The sequence below is a fragment of the Cupressus sempervirens genome, chromosome 3, assembly GCF_028749045.1.
Source record: "Cupressus sempervirens isolate cs-2001-9-10 chromosome 3, ASM2874904v1, whole genome shotgun sequence".
In the NCBI taxonomy this organism is placed as follows: domain Eukaryota; kingdom Viridiplantae; phylum Streptophyta; class Pinopsida; order Cupressales; family Cupressaceae; genus Cupressus; species Cupressus sempervirens.
In genome coordinates, this window is record NC_143120.1 from 325,757,283 (window position 1) to 325,776,936 (window position 19,654).

The window sequence follows — 19,654 nt, forward strand, 5'->3', positions numbered from 1 at the left end:
AGAAGGGAGAATTATATGATATTATTTCATTTAAATGGTATTTTTTCCTTATTGAGTTTAACGCATTACCATTTTAGTGCACTCATATGTCTATGTTTCTACCACTACTTTGTAGAATTGTATAACCATTTTCTTTTAGGAAAATACTTTATCCACACATATGTCTTTATTTTTTTCTATATTATTCAATATTTTGCCTCTATTATGAGTGAATTACAAAATCAAAACCCAATTTTAATAGTTCACAAAAAATATCCTCAAAGTTTTAAATAGTTATAATATATTGGCATGTGATTTATTAACATATACTTCACCATTAAGATTCATGCCATGTTAATTTACAATGAATGAATGTAGAAGCAATCCATTGACTTAATTCAATATTTATAGATTAATTTTATAATATTATTTTCTTAACTATTTCCATTAAACAAGAGAATGTATTCCTTTGTTTGATTATATTATTTATAGTATCATCCCTTGAATCTCTTAGAGATGTATTTAAGGATGTTTTTGATTAGCTCTCTAACTAATAATCATGATGTAGACACTTTTAGAAAGTTAGTATAGTATATAGTGTTGGCTTAACTATCAAAACTCTAAGGGACTAGACTGGTGAAGGTATTGGTGTGACGAGTTATGATCTCATTGTCATTGATGTCAAGGTGAAGATTGATATGATGTCATGATCAGTGAAGCTTTTTGAGTACATACGTGTGACCCCAATTCACAGGTGTGACTAGAGAAGTAAGAAGGACAAGCCAAGTTGAGGCAATAAAGAGAGTAGTCACACTTCTAAAGTAAATCATGCTAAGTGTGTATTTGTAAGGATATGAAGGGTGTTCTCAAGAGAGAAGATAGGTTGGTATGATTGGCCAATGTGAAGAAAGGATGAGTCATACTAGTAGGATAAAGAGAAAGGTAAATCTAACAAGAATGATACATGACAAAGATAAGGATTCAAGCTAACATAGATGTAGAACTCAAATTTTGAATTATCATATTAGGGTTCAAAGTTAAGTAATCAAGGATCATACAAAAGACTTTTAGTTTGAAAGAACTACTTAAATCACAGAGTGAGAGAGAATGAAACCATAGAGTTAAGATAACTATAATCTTGAAACAAGATTGACAAAGAAGAGTCAAGAATAGTATGTAACATGATAGTTTGTTGAGGAGAGCCAGTGTGTTGATCAATGTAGTAAAGAATTATGTTGCAGGTAGTAGAGCCAAGAACATAGAAATTGTGTCTAAGTTATAGATCCAAGGGAGAGAAGAGAAAGGTTTAGACAAATTCAAGTGCATCCAAGTGATCTATATCCAACTAAATATAGTACCTACTTTGCTTGGATTAAAATCTATTTTGTTTTCCAGTCACTACAATAATAAGTCCTATTGAGGGTGAACTTTAAAAAGTTCTTTGTATTCAAATCCTCTAAAAATGTGACAAGTTATTTTTTGTTCCAAAGCTCTTTAACCAAGATTTTATTAATGTGGAAAGACTCTTACATGTGTTTTCCAAATCCCTTAACTAGGTGGCACTTGACAATGTCCTTGTAATCTTTTAATAGAGATAATCTCTTGACTGGATACACTTTGTGAGAGTTAAAACTTTGTGAGGATCATCTTACACACTATGGTTTTCACCGTAGTCAGGTTTCTAGTAGATAAATACCCATGTTATGTGATTTTATCTTCATATTAATTGATTTTTCTTAATCCTAATTGGTTAATTTGTAAATATCACTATCAGCAGACCAATATGTAGGAAAAAAGGTGAAAGAAATTGAAATTATTCTCAGTATATTCATCTATTTATGGAAAAATAATTGATATTAGAGCCTAGGACCTCTAAAGGAAGGAGTCTAACAACTTGAGTTAAAAAATCAATATGATGAATACAAATGTGCTAAAGTTTTCAAAAGAAAACTATAACTTATGGTGTAGAAAGATGAGACTACACCTAATAACTCTTGAAGAAGGGTAGTAGAATCACATTGGGACCAAGTATGTTGATCCCAATGGTCCACTAAGTTTTGGTTAGATAAATGATAAAGATATTCATCTGGCTACCATGGATACCCTAGCTTGCACCATGTCATATGTTTAGACAAGAATGTCTAGAAGGATAAAGATGATAGCCTAAGAGGGAAGTAACATGAGATGAGAATGCAAGAAGGATAAGAAATTGAACAATATGACAAGAGGGTGAAGGATGTGATGCTAACCACAAGAGTTGTAGGATAAACACTACAAGAAGATGATGTAGTGAGAAATATACTAAGAACCTTTCTACCCAAGTATACCTTAAGAGTCTCATCCATTCAAAAACTGAGATCAAAAGAAAAGGTTGAGGTATCTCTTGATTCCTTGATATGAAATTTTATTGTGTTTGAGTTGAGAAACTATGAAAAATAGTAAACCAAAGGCTGAAGTTGTATTGAATGCTTCAACTACACTAGGTACACCCCAGAAAGGAAAGGAGGTGGAAAGAACTTCCAGATATTGGAAAGAACTTAAGAATCTCTATGTTGAAGAGTCTGAATAAAAAAAATTGAAGGCTCTATTCACAAAAATATTACCAAGAGGAAAAGGGAAATATAAGGAAAAGCTTCATTTTAAATGTTTCAACTTCAAAAAGGTAGGACACTTTTCTGCAAGATATCATAATCCTATCAAAAAAGAAAAGAAGAATAGATGGAAAAGCTTCAAAGAAAAAGTAAAGAAGTGTCATTAAATCTTTAAGGAAGGTGTAACTAGTGAGGAGTCAACTAGTTTAGATGACAATGATGATGATGAGTAGAAATTTTTGCTAGATAACTAAGGAAAGCATGGAAAGAACTCTAATATCAAGTACCAGCTATAATAAAATGGATCATAGATAGTGGTTTCTCTCACCACATGACTAGTGACAAGAGAAAGTTCCAAAAAGTAGAGGAATGGTAAGATTTGGACTCTTCATGTACAATAGTAGGGAAGGGCACTATTTGCCTAAATGACTTCACTAATAGTGAAGATGTTTGTCTAGTAAAAGGTCTCAAATATAACCTACTAAGTGTAGCTCAGCTAATCAGTAAAGGTTATAAGTTCAAGTTTGATGAAGGGTCTTGCAAAATTCTTGACAAGACAAGTAAGCTACTAGGTATAGTAGAACAAAGAAGAGGTAATCTATTCTACCTCAACACTTATGTCAATAGTGTTTTTATAGCTAAGTATGACAATAATTGATTGTGGCATAGGAGACTATGTCATGTAAATTTTGAGAGTATTGTTAAGGTAGGAGGAAAGAAATGTGAGAGGCTTGCCTCTAATCAATAAACCTAACAATGTCATGTGTAAAGGCTATCAACTAGGAAAGTTGGCTACTTCTAGTTAGTGCACTCTGACTTGTGTTGTCTTATGAGGACTAAGATTATATTTAGTGATAAGTATTTTATATCAAGTGTTGGTGTTTTTAAACCATGGGTCTAAAACAAAACTAGGATGCAAAATAGAAGTGGATGTCTAGGGGTTAGCTACTTCCTATGTTCAGAAAAAAACTTGCTCAGATCTAGACTAACTTAACAAAGAACAAGGGCTTTCTACACTTTACACTCTGCAAGACCAAGACAAGTACACCTAGGGATTTTATCACTTTTTCACTAATCTTTCTTACCCATTATTTATCCCTTATAGCATAAAAATGTTCTATTTTCTTCGTGGAATTGAAAATAACAATTGATTTATAGTAGCTAACTATAAACCCAACAATTGTTCCAATAAATGAATGACCAACATGTAGTTATTTGTTACAAGTTTTAGATAATTGATTTTGATTTAAATATGAATTATGTAGCTAAATGACTACTTCAATTTGCATTTCATTTGATGATCAATGCCTTATCCATTGTTACATAGAGTCATACAAGTAAATCTTGATCTATTTAATTAACTTACAATTAAATTTATCAGTTGTTAACCCTAAATCTTATTCTTATGATATCCCTCCCATATATTTAGAAACCCTATCAATTCATAGAAGCATTTACTTAATTTATTGAATTAAAAGAAATAATGAATTGACATACAACCTATCCCATTTACATTAAATTGAAATGAACTTTGCTCACTCAATCCCAAAGTGAAAAACATATAAAAATGGAAACAGAATTCAAAGATGTGGATATTGATAACTTCCTCTTGTATTTATCTTCTTGAGAACAATACATATCTAATAAAAAATGAGAATTTGAAAAATTTGTCATTCAATATCCGCTATATTCTCATAGTACAAAAATTGAGAGAACAGATAATTTACATAAGAATTGGACCAACTGTAAATAGCATAAAACACTAAAACAAAATAGAACTCAGACCCTCAACTCCCATCTTGGAAATCCTTTATAGACAAGGATTGTAACAAGCTTCATATGGAAGGACACATGTCAAAATTTGATTCAAAAATAAAGTACAAAGGCATTCTTGATATTTCCATTTTACAAACATTCTTTGCACATGGACAAAAGTGGGGAAGTAGTTCCAAAATTGGTAGGTGGCAGCTTCTCTTCAAGTATCTCAAAGATGAACATGTGTGCACTTTAATAACCTATCATTGTCATTGTATATTCTCTATTTTTTCCTTTATGCCTTTTAGTTCTGATTTCAACTTTTTAAACACTATCCCCATATGGCAAGGCCTTTATGCCAACTATGACCTCTTAGATTGTAATATCAGTTTCAACATCTGGCCAAGTGGAATCTCTGATCATGTTTAATTCCTTGAGGCATTTATTTCATTTGGCATCTGTGATGGTTTTAACCTCTGCAATTACCTTTCCTATCTCTAATTCCAACTTATATAAAACATCAATCATGTCAAATACTACCATGACATCTACCTCATTATTATAGTAGGAAATAAATCTAACATGCTTCAAAATGTCATCAAAGAAAGATGACCACTCCTACCATTCTCTTACATTTCCATTTTCATTAGCAATATTGGGTACAAAATTAGGAGTTCATGTGGTTATTGCTTTCATTTTATTATAGATTAACTACAATTTCCCTAGGAAAAAGCCATTTAATTCTTTAACCCTATGAATCAATTTCCTTACCAAAAAAACCATCTCCTTTGGAAAATCTTTCTGTTGTGTCAACATGGATACAAGGTTTTCAAAAAATTGTGTCTATGGGTCCCATGTTGTGAATAAGGGAGACAATAAGGAAATTTCCTCAAAACATTGATATTTAGCTCCCTATAGGACAATGTAGCTACCATGTACATTTTGTGAAGAATTATTTTTTTAAATTATCTTGTGAATCAAAAAATTCTTCATAGTTTTGATTTCTATCTCTTTTCTTAATTTCAATTCTTCCTCATCAGTAGCCATAGATTGGCCTAGCATATCCCCTATATCTTATGTATAGCCCTATTTTTGTATAAATTTTTCTTCAACTTCAATGGTAGGCATAGCAATGTTTTTTAGTGCTCCTATTTCATTTTCCAACTGGAAATTCCTCTATTCTAGGACATATGTATTTTTCATCTCCTCTTCATAATGTCTCCTTGTATTGACATACCTATCATAGGTTGTATATAATTGTTCCTCCATTACATCAATTCTATTCTTTCCTAGAAAAGATGTTGAAGTCATCAATCCATAAATCCAATTGCTAGATGTGGAATGAACATCCCAAAAGATCATATTCCCACTAGGTGACTCTTTGATTTCCATGAGAGTTGGTTTTTCATTCTCTAGAGCATGGCTCGATATTGAAATGGTTTGAGCATCAATGTTATAATCAAACCCTCTAAATTCCCCTTGTTGATTAACATCTTCAAAAGAAATAGTTTTTTCTTGTCTCTTCATTTGATCAAATGGGAATGAGGAATTGATTTCCCATCCTAGGAAGACAATCATACCACTTCTTTGTATGAATTCTCTTGCTCCATCAATAGTTAACTTCTCACTCTCAAGATCATGCTCCTATAGCCTCATGACCATCTCTTCTAATTTTTCATTGGAGTCACCTAGTTTCAATTGCAAGGACAATTCCTTTTTTTTTTAATTTCAACAAGAAGGTTTTTAACTCTTTTATTTTTATGATGTTTTCATCATTCATAAATTCTTTGGCCTCAATAATTCTATCATCTACCATTCTAGCCTTTAGCTCCAAATTCTTTGCTCTCTGGTCATCCTCAATTGCCTATGTCATCAAGAAGCTTCACCTTGCATCATCAAAATATTAATTGCTCCTTGGGATAATTTGCAAGGCTTTCTCTCTTGCCTTTTGAGGAATCTTTACCAATTTTTGTTTCTTCTTACTCTATTGAGCCCATGCTGAGCATTCTGGTTGTTCTTCATCATCACTCACTTCCACTACAATATTTGGTTCAAGAGACTCAAGATCTACTCATTTTTTAATCTCTTCTAAAGCTTGAGATAAAATCTCATCAAAATTCTTAATACACCATTTAAACCTTTGCCAATAGCCCTCTTAATGATAAAATCCCTTAAAAGCTGAGTCAATTTTCTTCATTTCTTCTTCAAAACTCATTATATCTCTCCACTTCAACATTTTGTCTCTACACATATTATCCTCTAAGTAATCTACAATTACATTCTCTTCCCATAAACATTTGGTCACAGGAAAGTTGTACCCCCTCATTTTCTTTAAAGCATTCCTAACAACATTACCATGATCATATGTTTGTGCAAGGGTAGTAGGAAACTTGTGATCGCTAAGAAATGCATCAGTTTCTTCAATTATATTTTTAGCTTTTTCAAAATCCCCAAACTTGGAGGATCTACATAAGAATTTCCCTTTCTTGAAATTTTGGCCGAAGTATTCCCTATTTGTTGAAATTAGTTGCCCAAAGAACTCAACAATTCCTAATCTTTCTAGAATAAATTTAGGGAGAAGATGTGGTGGCTAAGGGCACCCAAAAACCCTAATGACTATGTAATCTTTGAATAGAAAAATGCTAACCCAATCGTTCCCTAACTATTTTTCTTCATGAAAGCATCTAGAGGGTTTTATCAATTTCCTAACATTCCTAGGAACCCTTTCTACTATAGCTCCCAACATAATTAAAATAGGGAATACAAAGTCATTGTAAAATGAAATAGTATTTGAATAAGGGTATAATCTTTGCCATACCCTTCACCACTATTGTACAGGCATATTTACTCCCATTTTTTATGTGCTTTCAATGAAGCTTTGATCAATATATCAAACATTCTTGTACAGAATCAAGTGCATCAACAGAGAGTAATGATGAAATTTTAAATTCTCCAATCTTCCCACTTGGGCTGCAACAATCTCATTATGAATGTCATTGATTATGTAAGTGATAATGTCATACCCAACATTGGTGTGTGGATCCTAAATATTCAATGTCATCATATAGAGTCTACTGGTAGCATTCATAGTCCCATCTAAACCTATGACCTTTTTCAAACCAAAAACTATGTTTTGAAGATATCTTTGGAAATTCCCTAGTGGCACAAAATCTCCTAACTTCTTTGGTATATCTCCTTGTTCCTTTCTCAACTTTGGGATGTGTCTCAGCATGGTCCTACCAGTGTATAAATTCTTATGGTTACTAAAATTCTCATCAAATTTCTCCAAGTCAATTGGCAATGAAATAGGTCCGCCTAAGATGAGAGCTTCAATAAAAGGCTCCTTATCCAGCAAGCAAAGTATACTTCTCTCCTTCTTATTGGAATGATTTGCTGATAGGATTGTATGCTTTAATCAATGCCTTCATCAAATCAAAATCAACAAAAACCTTAGGCACTATCAATTTTCCTAGATTCCTATTCCAAAGGTTAGATATAGGAACCTTTTCCATTATGTTCTTGTAAAAGTACCAAAATAATTCATTACCATTTCTATCTGCCACCTCTGCATCTCTGTAGAAATTGTATGGATCCCTAAAAGCATGGTCACTTGCAAATTGAAGGTTTGATGGTCCTGGTAAGAAACATAACCATTCTTCAGCAAATGGGATAGGGCTTTTCCCTTTTGAAGAACTCAACAAAGCTTCTTCAACTTGGGCTTGTGCAATTAACGCTCCTTCCTACTATGTTATTATTTCACATTATCACAACACTACTGAACTCTGTCTGCTAGAACTCTTTGCAACTTCAACTCTATTGTAAAATTTTAAACACTTTTCAACTGGTAACAAAATTCTCTCTCTATTTACCTTTTATTATTTTCTACAAATTAGAGTGTGGCATTAATGGCATTAAAATAACATGCATGAAATCTTTTTAGTACTTCAAAAGCTTCTCTATCTTTAAAATTTACATTGTTTGTACCTCCAACACATCATTTATTTCTAGCTTGGACATGTGCTTTAATCTTTGTTTTTTTTTTCCTGTAAAACTAAAAGTAGCAATATGGCAATTAACTTATTTTCTCCACTTCTTGGTGGCTTCATGACTCTCTTTACTTTTGGCCATGACTACACAAAAAAGGTTACTGTAACCATTTTGTAGCTTCACTTCTTAATTATTTAACTGTGAACTTAACCCTATAATGTCACGTTATTCATTTATCTCTTCTTTGTGATAATGTCTTCTTGTTCACCACATAGACCCATGAAGCAATGAAATCTTTACTTAACCTTCTTTGTAACTTTACAACAGTTGAGAGCTTATCATTCAACACTATGGAGATGTAGTGTTAACTGTCAAAACAAGCATTTGCACTCCATCACAACTCTAAATTAAACTACTTATAAATACCCCATGAAGTAGCAAACTATAATACTTAACCATCTTGCAGCATCGTAGAAATTAAGTTGTATGTCCTATTAACCACAGTGACCTACCAATCCATATCATACAATTACTCAATCCTTTATCACAACATCTCTACCTTAGAACCTTATCATGGTTTAACACCTATGAAGCCACAAAAATTCTTATCTTTATCACAGCTTACCTTCTTAACTTACCTTTTAACCTTGCAAAGCAATGAAACCTTTATCTTGGCCACATTGCTAAATCTCCATGGTTTATGACTTAACACCTTCCATACCGTGACGCTACAAAAAAATTACCTTTAACCCTTTTTCCACTTCACAACATTCAACAACATGACATCTTGTAATCTTGTGATATTGCGAACATTGCTTTAGATCTAACTATCACCTTTTTGCAGCCTCGCATCCATAAAACTTAACTTATGATTTCATCCTATGATGTTGTGATCATTAGTTATCTCCACTTCTCCACCCTAACCTCATGTTATGTTTAACTGTAGGAGATGTAGTGATAATTTAAATCTTGATCACCATGGTTACAATTCGTAACTTTGCAACTTAAAAATCACTAAGTAAACCACAAGTTGCAACCTTGTGAATCTAAGCTTATCTCCACTTCGCAATCTTAATTTTGATGCTAGCCATATTTCTCATAATGTCATAGTTATCTTGTGACTGACTACTTCACAACATTGCCACTCTTATAATAGTTATAGAACAAAATGGTGAGATGAAGTGATCAAAAGGCTTTCATGACTTTGCAACTTAAAACACTTAGGACCACAACTTTATAACATATAAAATAAAATATAGAACTTAGGGGTGTGGAATTTTAGGTGTATAACCAAAGTTTTATTATTTCCATAAAAAATCATGAATTAATTAACAAATCATAAGGTATGAACAACAATTTAGGTTTTTTCATAAGAAATGACAATATTTTAAGAAACCCTAGACATGAGGATATGTTTTTGTCCTGATTTTCAATAAGAAATCAACACTTAGGATTAGTGAGAAATTATGCCATCATCAAGTTTTTTGATGATTTTTCTAGGATGATTTGGACTATTTATCTAAAGGAGAAGTCAAAATATTTCCACATGTTCAAAGCCTGCAAGCCAAGGTAGAGAGGAAGACTAGTAAGGCATTGAGTGGTTGAGATTATACTAGGGAAGTGATTTCACCTCACAATAATATGAGAGCTACTATGAAGAACAAGGGATCAAGAGGAAGATGTCAACTCCCAAGACACCACAAAATAGAATGATGTTGCAGAAAGAAGAAATAAAACAATCATAGATTGTGCAAAAACTTTGATGATTAAAATAATGTTGTACAAGTCTATTGGAGAGAAGTTGTGAGTACAAATGTGTACACCTTGGATAGGGTATAGATTTAAAAGGGTACAAACAAGACACCCTATGAGCTATGGTCTAGGAACTCAGCATAGGTGAGTTACTTCAAATTGTTTGGAAACAAGTATTACATAAAAATGGTTGAATACCAAGGAAATTTTGACCTAAAAAGTGATGAAGGTATATTTTTGGGATACTCTACAAAAAAAAACATGTAATATTGTTTAAACATCTGGACAAATAAAATTGTGGAATCTACCAGTGTGAAGGTAGATGAGTTCTCTAAGAAAAAAGTAGGAGAAGTAAAGAAAGAGCCATAAGATTACAAAAAGTTTGTATGCACTCTATTGACTAAGTTAGTGATAGAAGAACCAATCGAGGTAACACAAGAGAAAGTTCCTATACATGAAGAATTGGTATCTAAAGAGCAAAGAGAAGTAGCACCTAAAGGAGAAGTAGTCCTAGCTAAGTATGTTAGGAGACACCACTCAACATATCAGATCATCAAAGAAAAGAATTTTGGAGTGATGACTAGAAGGAAGATGAGAGAGATAGTATGTCTTCTCTCACACATGGATCCCAAAGTCACAAGAGAATCCCTAAAGGATGAATACTAGAGAAAAGCCAAGGAAGAAGAAATTGACTAGATTGTGACAAATGATATATGGACCTTTGTGACCCATCCTAAGAACAATAATTTCATAGCTGCAAATGGGTATTTAGAAACAAAATGAGTGAATATGGAGAAGCAATCAGGAACAATATGTCACTTATCTGCAAAGGGTATGCATAGAAGGAAGTTATAGACTATGGAGAAAACTAATTACCAATGATTAGACTAGAGGGAGTTAGGATACTCCTAGCTTTCATAGCATACAAGAACTTCAAAGTGTACTAGATGGATGTGAAATCCATATTATTGAATGGACTAATAGAGGAATAGGTATACATTGAAAAAATAGAAGGTTTTGAGACTAAAGAAAGGAAAAATCAAGTATAAATACTATAGAAGAGGTATACATAGGAAAAATTGTATGAAAAACTACACTCATACTTAATCAAGATTGGATTTGTGAGAACCAATGAAAAAAATAACATCTACGTAAAGAAGGAGATAGAAGTTGGGTTGTTGATTGCAAAGATGTTTGTATTTGACATCATCTTTGGAGGAGATGAGAAGATGAGCACATAATTTGCATAAGAAATGAAGAAGGATTTTGATATGTTCATGACTAAATAAATCAAGTTCCTCATTGGATTACAAGTGTCCCATCTAAAGGGAGGAATCTTCATTTGACAGATAAAATATATGAGGAAATTTATGAAAAATAATCAGTCTAGAAGGGGCAAATTGGTAGGCATCGCAATGGTGACCGGTTGTAAGTTATCAAAGGAGGATGAAAGATTGGAAGTGAATAAAACTGTTTAGTAGCCTATGATTGGTAAACTACAATATGTGGTGCAGAGTAGATTGGATATTGCATAAGTTGTTGGGATAGTGGCTAGATTCTCATCCAATCTAAAGGACTCACACATGGTTATTGTGAAGAGGGTCTTGAAGTATCTAAAGGGTACTAAAGAATGAGGTTTATGGTATCCTTGCAAAGGAAAATTTGAGCTCAGTGTCTTCACTAATGTTGATTGCATAGGGAACATAGATGACAGAAATATCACAATTGGTGGTGTATTCTTTCTTGGAGGAAGATTGGTGGCATGGGCCAACAAGAAGCATAATTGCACATCACAGTCAACAATAAAATAAGTGTATGTAGCATCAGTAGTGAAATACATGTAGGTTTTTTAGATTAAAAAACTTCTTGATGGAATTAAGAGAAAATAGAGGAACCAATGGTTATCAACTACGATAACACAAGTGCAATAAACATATCCAAGAATAGAATTATGCACTCAATGACCAAGCACGTGTCAATCATCATTTCCTGAGAGGGTAAGTTCAAGAGAGATAGGTAAGGTTGTAATATGTACCAACCAAAGAAAAATGGATAATATATTCACAAAACCTCTTTAGAAGGTTACCTTTGAGTATCTTAGAGGAAACTTAAGGGTATTATCCCTATTAAGCTTGAAATAGAGAAATTGGGGCATACATCAATCCATGATATGTAAATGACTAATTATAATGTGGATTGATGAAAAAATGGAACTAGTCCATGGGGGGGAATTCATAGAGACATGATGTGCACCTTTGGCATTTTTGTTAAAGGGGCAAAAGAAGACATGGAGAAGAAAAAGAAGCATAGAGGAGATGAAGCATCAAGCAAGTAGTGGAGAAGGAAAAAACAAACAAAAAAGTAGAAGCGAGAAGATCTATCAAAGTGGAATAACCAAATGAAATCAAGCAAGTAGCAAACTTACAACATGGGACATCATCTGAAGGGGAGATGTTGAATAAGAAGAAACAAGGCAAAGTCATGATATTATTTACAAATAATGTAGTATTCCATAAAATTTATCCAAATGTATTGAAATGACTAAGAGATATGGTCAAGTATTGTCATCAATGCCAAAGGGGGATATTGTTGGCATAATTTTCAAAATTCTAAGGGACTAGACTAGTAAAGGTATTGGTGCAACCAGTTCTAATATGGTTGTCATTAATGGCAAGGTGAAGACAAAACATAGATCGGTATAATGTTTGTTAGATAGCTAGGGGTGGGGGTAAATTAGCTATATCTAGTTATCCTACATGCCTTAAAACACTTTAATACAAATCCAACCTTCATACACTTTCATATCAATAACTTGGTAATGACATTTAATAATTCAAATCACACTTCAAGACTTTTTGCATCAAGTTGTTATCTCACTATTTCTTACTTATACCAAGTATCAGAGAAATCACTTAGCATATATCGAGTTGCAAAATTATGTAATAAATCATGAAAGTAAACATGTAACATAATAGCAATTACACATTTAACACAAATATTTAATGTGGAAACCTTGTAAAGGGGAAAAACACTTGGGAACTGACAACCCAAAAAAAATTTCTCTTCTAAAGTGAGCTCTGTTAGGAGCCAACCTTGTTAAAGGTTACATGTATATTTTTAATGTAACCTAGTTAGAGGATTTTAACCAAATATCATCTAAACCTTATCACTCCTTGAAATTTCTAAAGGGTGGCTTGCTCCAAAGGACTTACAAACATCACTAATGGATGCTACTGTATAGGATTTCAAAAACTTATTAGGTCCACTTTGTTAAGATATTTTATCTACTACAATTGCAAGAAAGTAACAATCAAGTAATCTATTAGACTTGGCAATAAATTGTGTGTTCAAATGTGTGCTTCTCTTTGTCTTCTTCCTTTTGATCTCTTTCTAGCCAATTTACACACTCACACTTTAACTTAGCACTTCCTCTGCTTAATCTTTCCACTTCTATTGTACTCAGTTCACCTTTTGTCTTCAATTAAGCTGAAAAAATCAATCAAAAACACCAGCATCAAAAACAATCAACAACCAAAAACAATCTTGTTCATCCCCTAAAATAGAAAACTTTGTCATTCTAAAATCTTCCAAAAAAAATTTCTTAATCACAATCATAGATCATAGATGCAATGAATCTAGACACTCGATGTATACATCTTCTCCTTGAAATTTGAGCTCATCTCCATTCTATTAAATCTCCTTCATTAGATCTTCATTACATTTCTTCAGTTGTAGATCTCATAACTAACTTTGACTTATCCTATGAACTTCTTGGTCATTCTTGGTTTTCATCAAATGCTAGCCTCATATTAAATCTTTTCTTAACTTGTTCTATTTATTTAGCCTCAATGAACATTAAAACTTGACTTGGGCAATACATCACTTGATCAATGTTGAAATTACTTGGTTAATGCTAAACTTTAGCATTTCTTTATCAAGCACTTGGTTAATAATTTATTCCTTCATTCACTAATCAAATTGTCTTGCATATACACGATATTTATCACTTAATCACAACATTAAATGATTTAAAATAATAAAATCAACATTATATTGTCACAGTCCAACTCATTCAAGTTCCCATTGAATACCATCAACTCTTTCATCATCCTACTTTCTTCAGATCCTCTTCATCAATCAAATGATATGGCACTCTAATGAATTGGCATAATGTCTAACTGTTGGTCTAAATAAGTATATACTATTTACACTTTACTTAAGTTTACTTAGGTTAATGCATTTTCATATTAGTTGTCATGTAGGCACCTACGAGTTTACATATTCATAAGAGTTATCATGTTGACAACATAGTTGTTTGTACTCCAATTGAGCACATGGTTTCTACTACATCTATTTATGAGATACACCTTTACATTCTTATCCTCTCCTTACATGTACATTCATGCACAATGGATGATAATCCACTCTTGGTGGACATGTGCTTAGTTGTTGCTTATCTCTTTGCATGATTCCTAGTCATTTTGATTGCCTTTATAGACAAGGCACTTCTATGATGTATTAATCCAATTATCTGATTAATCCATTCTCATTTGATCATATATTTTCTCTCTTGTGCTATCTCTTGAGCTTCTAGATCCTAACATTTCATTCTTGCCTTAGCCAAATTCTTACATGGTATCAGAGCTATACCAAATTCTTACATGGTATTAGAGCCATAGGAGTTTCATTACATAGCCATTGGAGAGAGTTTTTCTTTTGTAAGTCAAGATTGGACCTTGCTTATGCAAATCAAATGTTGGCATCACATTCAAAAGGTCAAAAAACCCCTAAATCAACTTTTATTTCATCAAAATTAGACATCTAAGGTGAAATCTAGAGTCATGTGATTTTTTGAGGTGCAACGGTGGTGATTCAGGAAAAATAATTACAAAGGTGATTTTCAAACAACGATATCTCCCTTATACAAACTCCTTTTTTTGAGCAATTTTTTTTGTTTTGGGGTAGAATTTTGTGATCTACACATTGTTGTAGGTTGTTTACAATCCTTGATCTTGAATTTTTCTTAAAATTGCAAATCCTAATTTTTGCAAATTCAAAGGCTTCATTTAGGCTCATATGGACACATATTCAGGTGTTTTTTTTTTTTTAAGTACATGATTTTTTGTCTACTTTCTAGATCTAGTATCAGTTTGGAGTAATTTCGAGTAGACATAGTACTTTCAACATTTGGTCATTTTTGGCCTATTTTGGCACTTTTAATTAGATCCTTTAGACATCTTGTGTCTTATCTTATTGAGTCTAATATAGCATCATATGTGTAGATGTATCTATCAAAATTAGGAGTCCACTGTGATCTATCTTGACAAGTGGTCAATTTTACATGCACTAAGTATAAAGTGCCAAAATCATCCATTTGGCCGGGGGTGGGGGGTGGGTTGGGGGGGGTTCTTTGATTGAATGATTTGGGGGGGGGGGGGGGTGCCTTGAGTGTTTTCACTTCTCTTTCTCTTGTGTTCTTTTTATTTTTCTTCATGGGTTCTCCTAGGTTTCCACTTTTAACTCCACATAATTATGCTACATGGAAAATTAGAGCATGGAGTAAAATGATGGAAAAAAGTTTAATTGATTATGTTGATAGAACCATGGTTGCACCATCTGATCCTGATAAACTAAATGAATAGAATCATAACAATAAGGTTTCTATTGGTACTTTAAGGAAGTATTTACATGAAGATCTTATCTTTCATATTGATAACTGTAAAACAATAAAGGAAGCATGGGATAAGTTTGCTAGCTTGTATGAAAAAGTAGACAAAGCTAGGGGTTTTGAATTTGATGAAGAGATCATGTCATTAGATCCAAAGGAGTTTGACACAGTTCAAGACTATATCACCAAGGAAATGAGCCAAGGTCAATGGTTAAGGATTGTGGAATTACCATAGAGTATGAAAAATTGATCTATAATTTGATGAGAAAACTTCCTCCAAAGTGTGCATCATTTGTTTCAAGCTTCAACACTTATAAGTTGACCTTAGGTTCTTCCTACACCATACCTTCATTTTATTCCTCCAAAAAGATGTTGATGGTAGAACAATAAAACATGATTAGCATGGGGATTCTCAAGTCTTCAAAGTTCAAAGCATTGGTGGCTAGTAAAGGGAATCAAGGAAAAGAATCTAACAAGAAGCATAAATCATGGCAACAAAATTTATAGTGAGAGAAAGAACACTCAACCTCCTCACCACAAGACAACTCCAACAATAAGGGAAAATCATCCAAGAAGGAGTTTCTTACTTATGCATATTGCAAGAAGAATGCACATTAAGAACATCATTGTTACAAGAAGGGGATAGATGAAATCAAGAATCTTCTTGAGAAGAATCAAATTAGTCTACCATCAAGAATGACTACTTCATCATCTTCTTCACATTTAGATTTTGATAAAGGAAAGGATCACATGGGCAAAGGTCAAGCCTTAGTAGCTACTTCAAGCCAAGATTTAGGGAGATGGTTTCTAGATTCAAGGGCTTCTCGTCATATGGCATCTTCACAGTCTATGTTTCATCATTTCATCCTTGTCATACTCCACCTATCTTGATGGGAAATCATACTTACATGAATGTGATTGGGAAAGGAACTATTGATAAAGTAGAGGGATACTTCAAAGATGTGTTTTTTGTACCTTACCTAAGTATTAATCTTCTTTCCATTTATTAGCTCACTTGTGGAGATAGAAGAAGGACTGTGGAATTGACAACTGATTTAGTTTTTATCAAAGACTTGGAGACTAGACAGATCATTGCTATAGGGGTGGTTGATCATGCATCTAGGATATACTACTCAGATTTTTCTCATCCTGATGACACAGATTTCTTAGTAGATTTTGATCACACTTCTATTGTTGATTCAAACTTTGAGGAGAACTTTGGCCTCTTGAAATTATGTGTTCTCACATTTGATCAAGTTCTTGAGCCATCCATTTCTTCTCCTACTATTGATGTTGCATCTACTATTTTTCATTATGATAATTGTATTCACATAGCCATGGACTCAAGTGATTTAGTGTAGCAAGATATTCGTTGTCTTCTAGACTTAGTTCATGTAATGTCTCGCCAAGGGATCCAAAAGAATTAACCTAAATTTTTACTAAGTTTGCCAAACTTTTTTTTTAGAAAAACAAGAAAGAATAACATACACATCAAACATAAGGTAGTAGAAGAAATAACATAGAATCATCAATAAGAATACATAACAGGTTACATTCATTAAGGATCACAAGACATTGAATCACATTTAAATTTAATTAATACTAAGTCTAACAAATACCACATCCATATCAAAGAATAATTAAAAGTCCAATGTCCATTTAAATAATATACATTTTTTTCTAAATGCCACTTGACAATAAAATTTGGAATGCTCAATCATCCACTACACATGTCACAGGGCATGAAAGGCTAAAAGAATATACTTTATAAAAATAGAATTACATCATCCTCCTCATATCCATGATACAAAGTACAATACAATAAATGAAACCATCCATCATAAAAGATATAAACATCCATCATAAGATATAATCATCCATCATAATGATAGAAAGATAGAATGAAATGAAATGCAAACAAGGAAACTCCAGCCACGGTAGCAACAAATGGATCTCAATGGTAAGAGTAAAAAGCCCGACTACATGGAACCTAAATGGCCCACTCCCATTGCGTTGAGGAGATAGTCTAAAGTCCCAAATAGGATATCAAACCAAATATCAAAAGTACTCTCTAAGTGCAAGAAATCCTAAAAGTATTCTATCTCAAGGGTTCCAATATAAATCAACATCTATACCCAGAGGCACACAAAGACGTGTAGGAAACCTACTATGTAAGTGGGCAAGTGTCATCGCATGAATCATGCTAGAGTTACCTTGGTAGACTCTTAGGACCCCAGCCCTCTAGTGATCCTTATGCAGCCACTAGTATCGTCTCGTACTGACAAGGCATACTACGAAAACAAGGTCACAACCAAGAATTCTCTCTACTCCCATCCTAGTCTGTACTAGCACTTGAGGCATGGGTGAGAACATACAAAGACTCTTATTAGGATAATTTTATTTCCATTTAGTGTAGTGTTTTCACTTATTAAATAAGTTACAATGGGTTACCTTGGGAACCACTTAAGGCCCCAGCCCCCATTGCAAGCCACTTCCCAACATTACATTTAGATAACCTACCTTAGGCTCATAAAAGTATAAATCAAAGAATCATAGTAAAATCACCTTAGTCCTATACAAGTGACTGGAAAGTATCAAAAGATAAATCACAATACCCATTGGTTCTCAATGAGTAGCCAGAAAGTATCCCAATAACACTAATCAAAGACTCAAAATGGTTAAGTCAGGTATCTCATAAACATACATTTCAACTTCACACAAGAAGACTGGAAAGCAATAAAAATGGTAAATACATCCCATCATAGAGCATACTAAACACATTACCATGGTTGGGTTAAAAAGATCAAGATCAAATCAGCATAGCATCACAATCACATAACTCCCAAGCCTCTAGTAACTTCCTAGGACTTGTCAAAACTCTAGGTCAAACCATGAAACCCCAAAGCATAGAGAACACATAGAAAACATCATAGTCTCATAGTTTGGTTTGATTTGAAAATACGCAGTTAAGTTAAACAATAAGGTTTCAATTTTCATTTTAATGTATGTTTTCAAGCATATAAGATTCATAGTTTACCCTACATGTTAACCTATTCATTTGTCCAAATGAAATATAGAATTACCCTCCCATTATATTTTAGATCAATTTTCTAAAAATAATCAAAGGATAATTATTTATTTAACTTATTAAAATAATAACTATTGATTTTTAAATAAGTAATTCCAACTTAATTTAAATCAATATTATTAAAATAAATCTAAAATTTTATTTAACAATATTCATCATTAATTAAATTTAATTAAACTAATTTTTAATTAAATTAATTAATAATTATCAAACTATACACTTGTATTAATATCTCATTAATTAATAATAATTAGTAAAATTATTATTAATAACTAATTAAAAAATAACTTTATTAACATTCTATTAAATAATAATTAACAAATTTATTAATAAATTCCTTAATTAATAGTTTACTATATTTATTTTATGTATTTAAAAAATTATTAATATTAAAATTAACCATTAATAAAGTAACATTTATTAATAATAAAACCTTTTTAAAAATATATATATATAAAACAAAACATAAAAAAACAATGCAATTTTGAATCATAGGCTGGGCGACTAAGCCACAACAGCCCTCCTGTCTTGGCAGTAGGCATACCTGTTGTCCATGGCAGCAGGCCTGCCGTGCAGCCATTAAAGATGTTGCAGCCCTTGCTACCTACGATGTTAAGTAAGGGGGGAGGTGGGGGTGTCATGGCCTTGCCTCCCCATTTAATATATTTTTCTAATTTATATTATATATATTTTTTAATATGTTTTGTTTAAATTTTACAAAACAATAAACCCCCTATAAAAATTATTTAAAATTTCTTTTAGCAAAATTACAACCAAAACTCTAATAGAAGAAAAATGAGCAACCTGTCAAATTTAATTGCTAAAATTTTGATT

At 32.6% G+C, this 19,654-nt stretch overlaps 1 pseudogene; it reads right to left on the reverse strand.

Moving 5' to 3' along the window:
- The window catches only part of LOC149566306 (arogenate dehydratase 2 pseudogene), a 50,719-nt pseudogene extending 31,319 nt beyond the window's left edge, over positions 1-19,400 (reverse strand).
- Between the last annotated feature and the right edge of the window lie 254 nt (positions 19,401-19,654).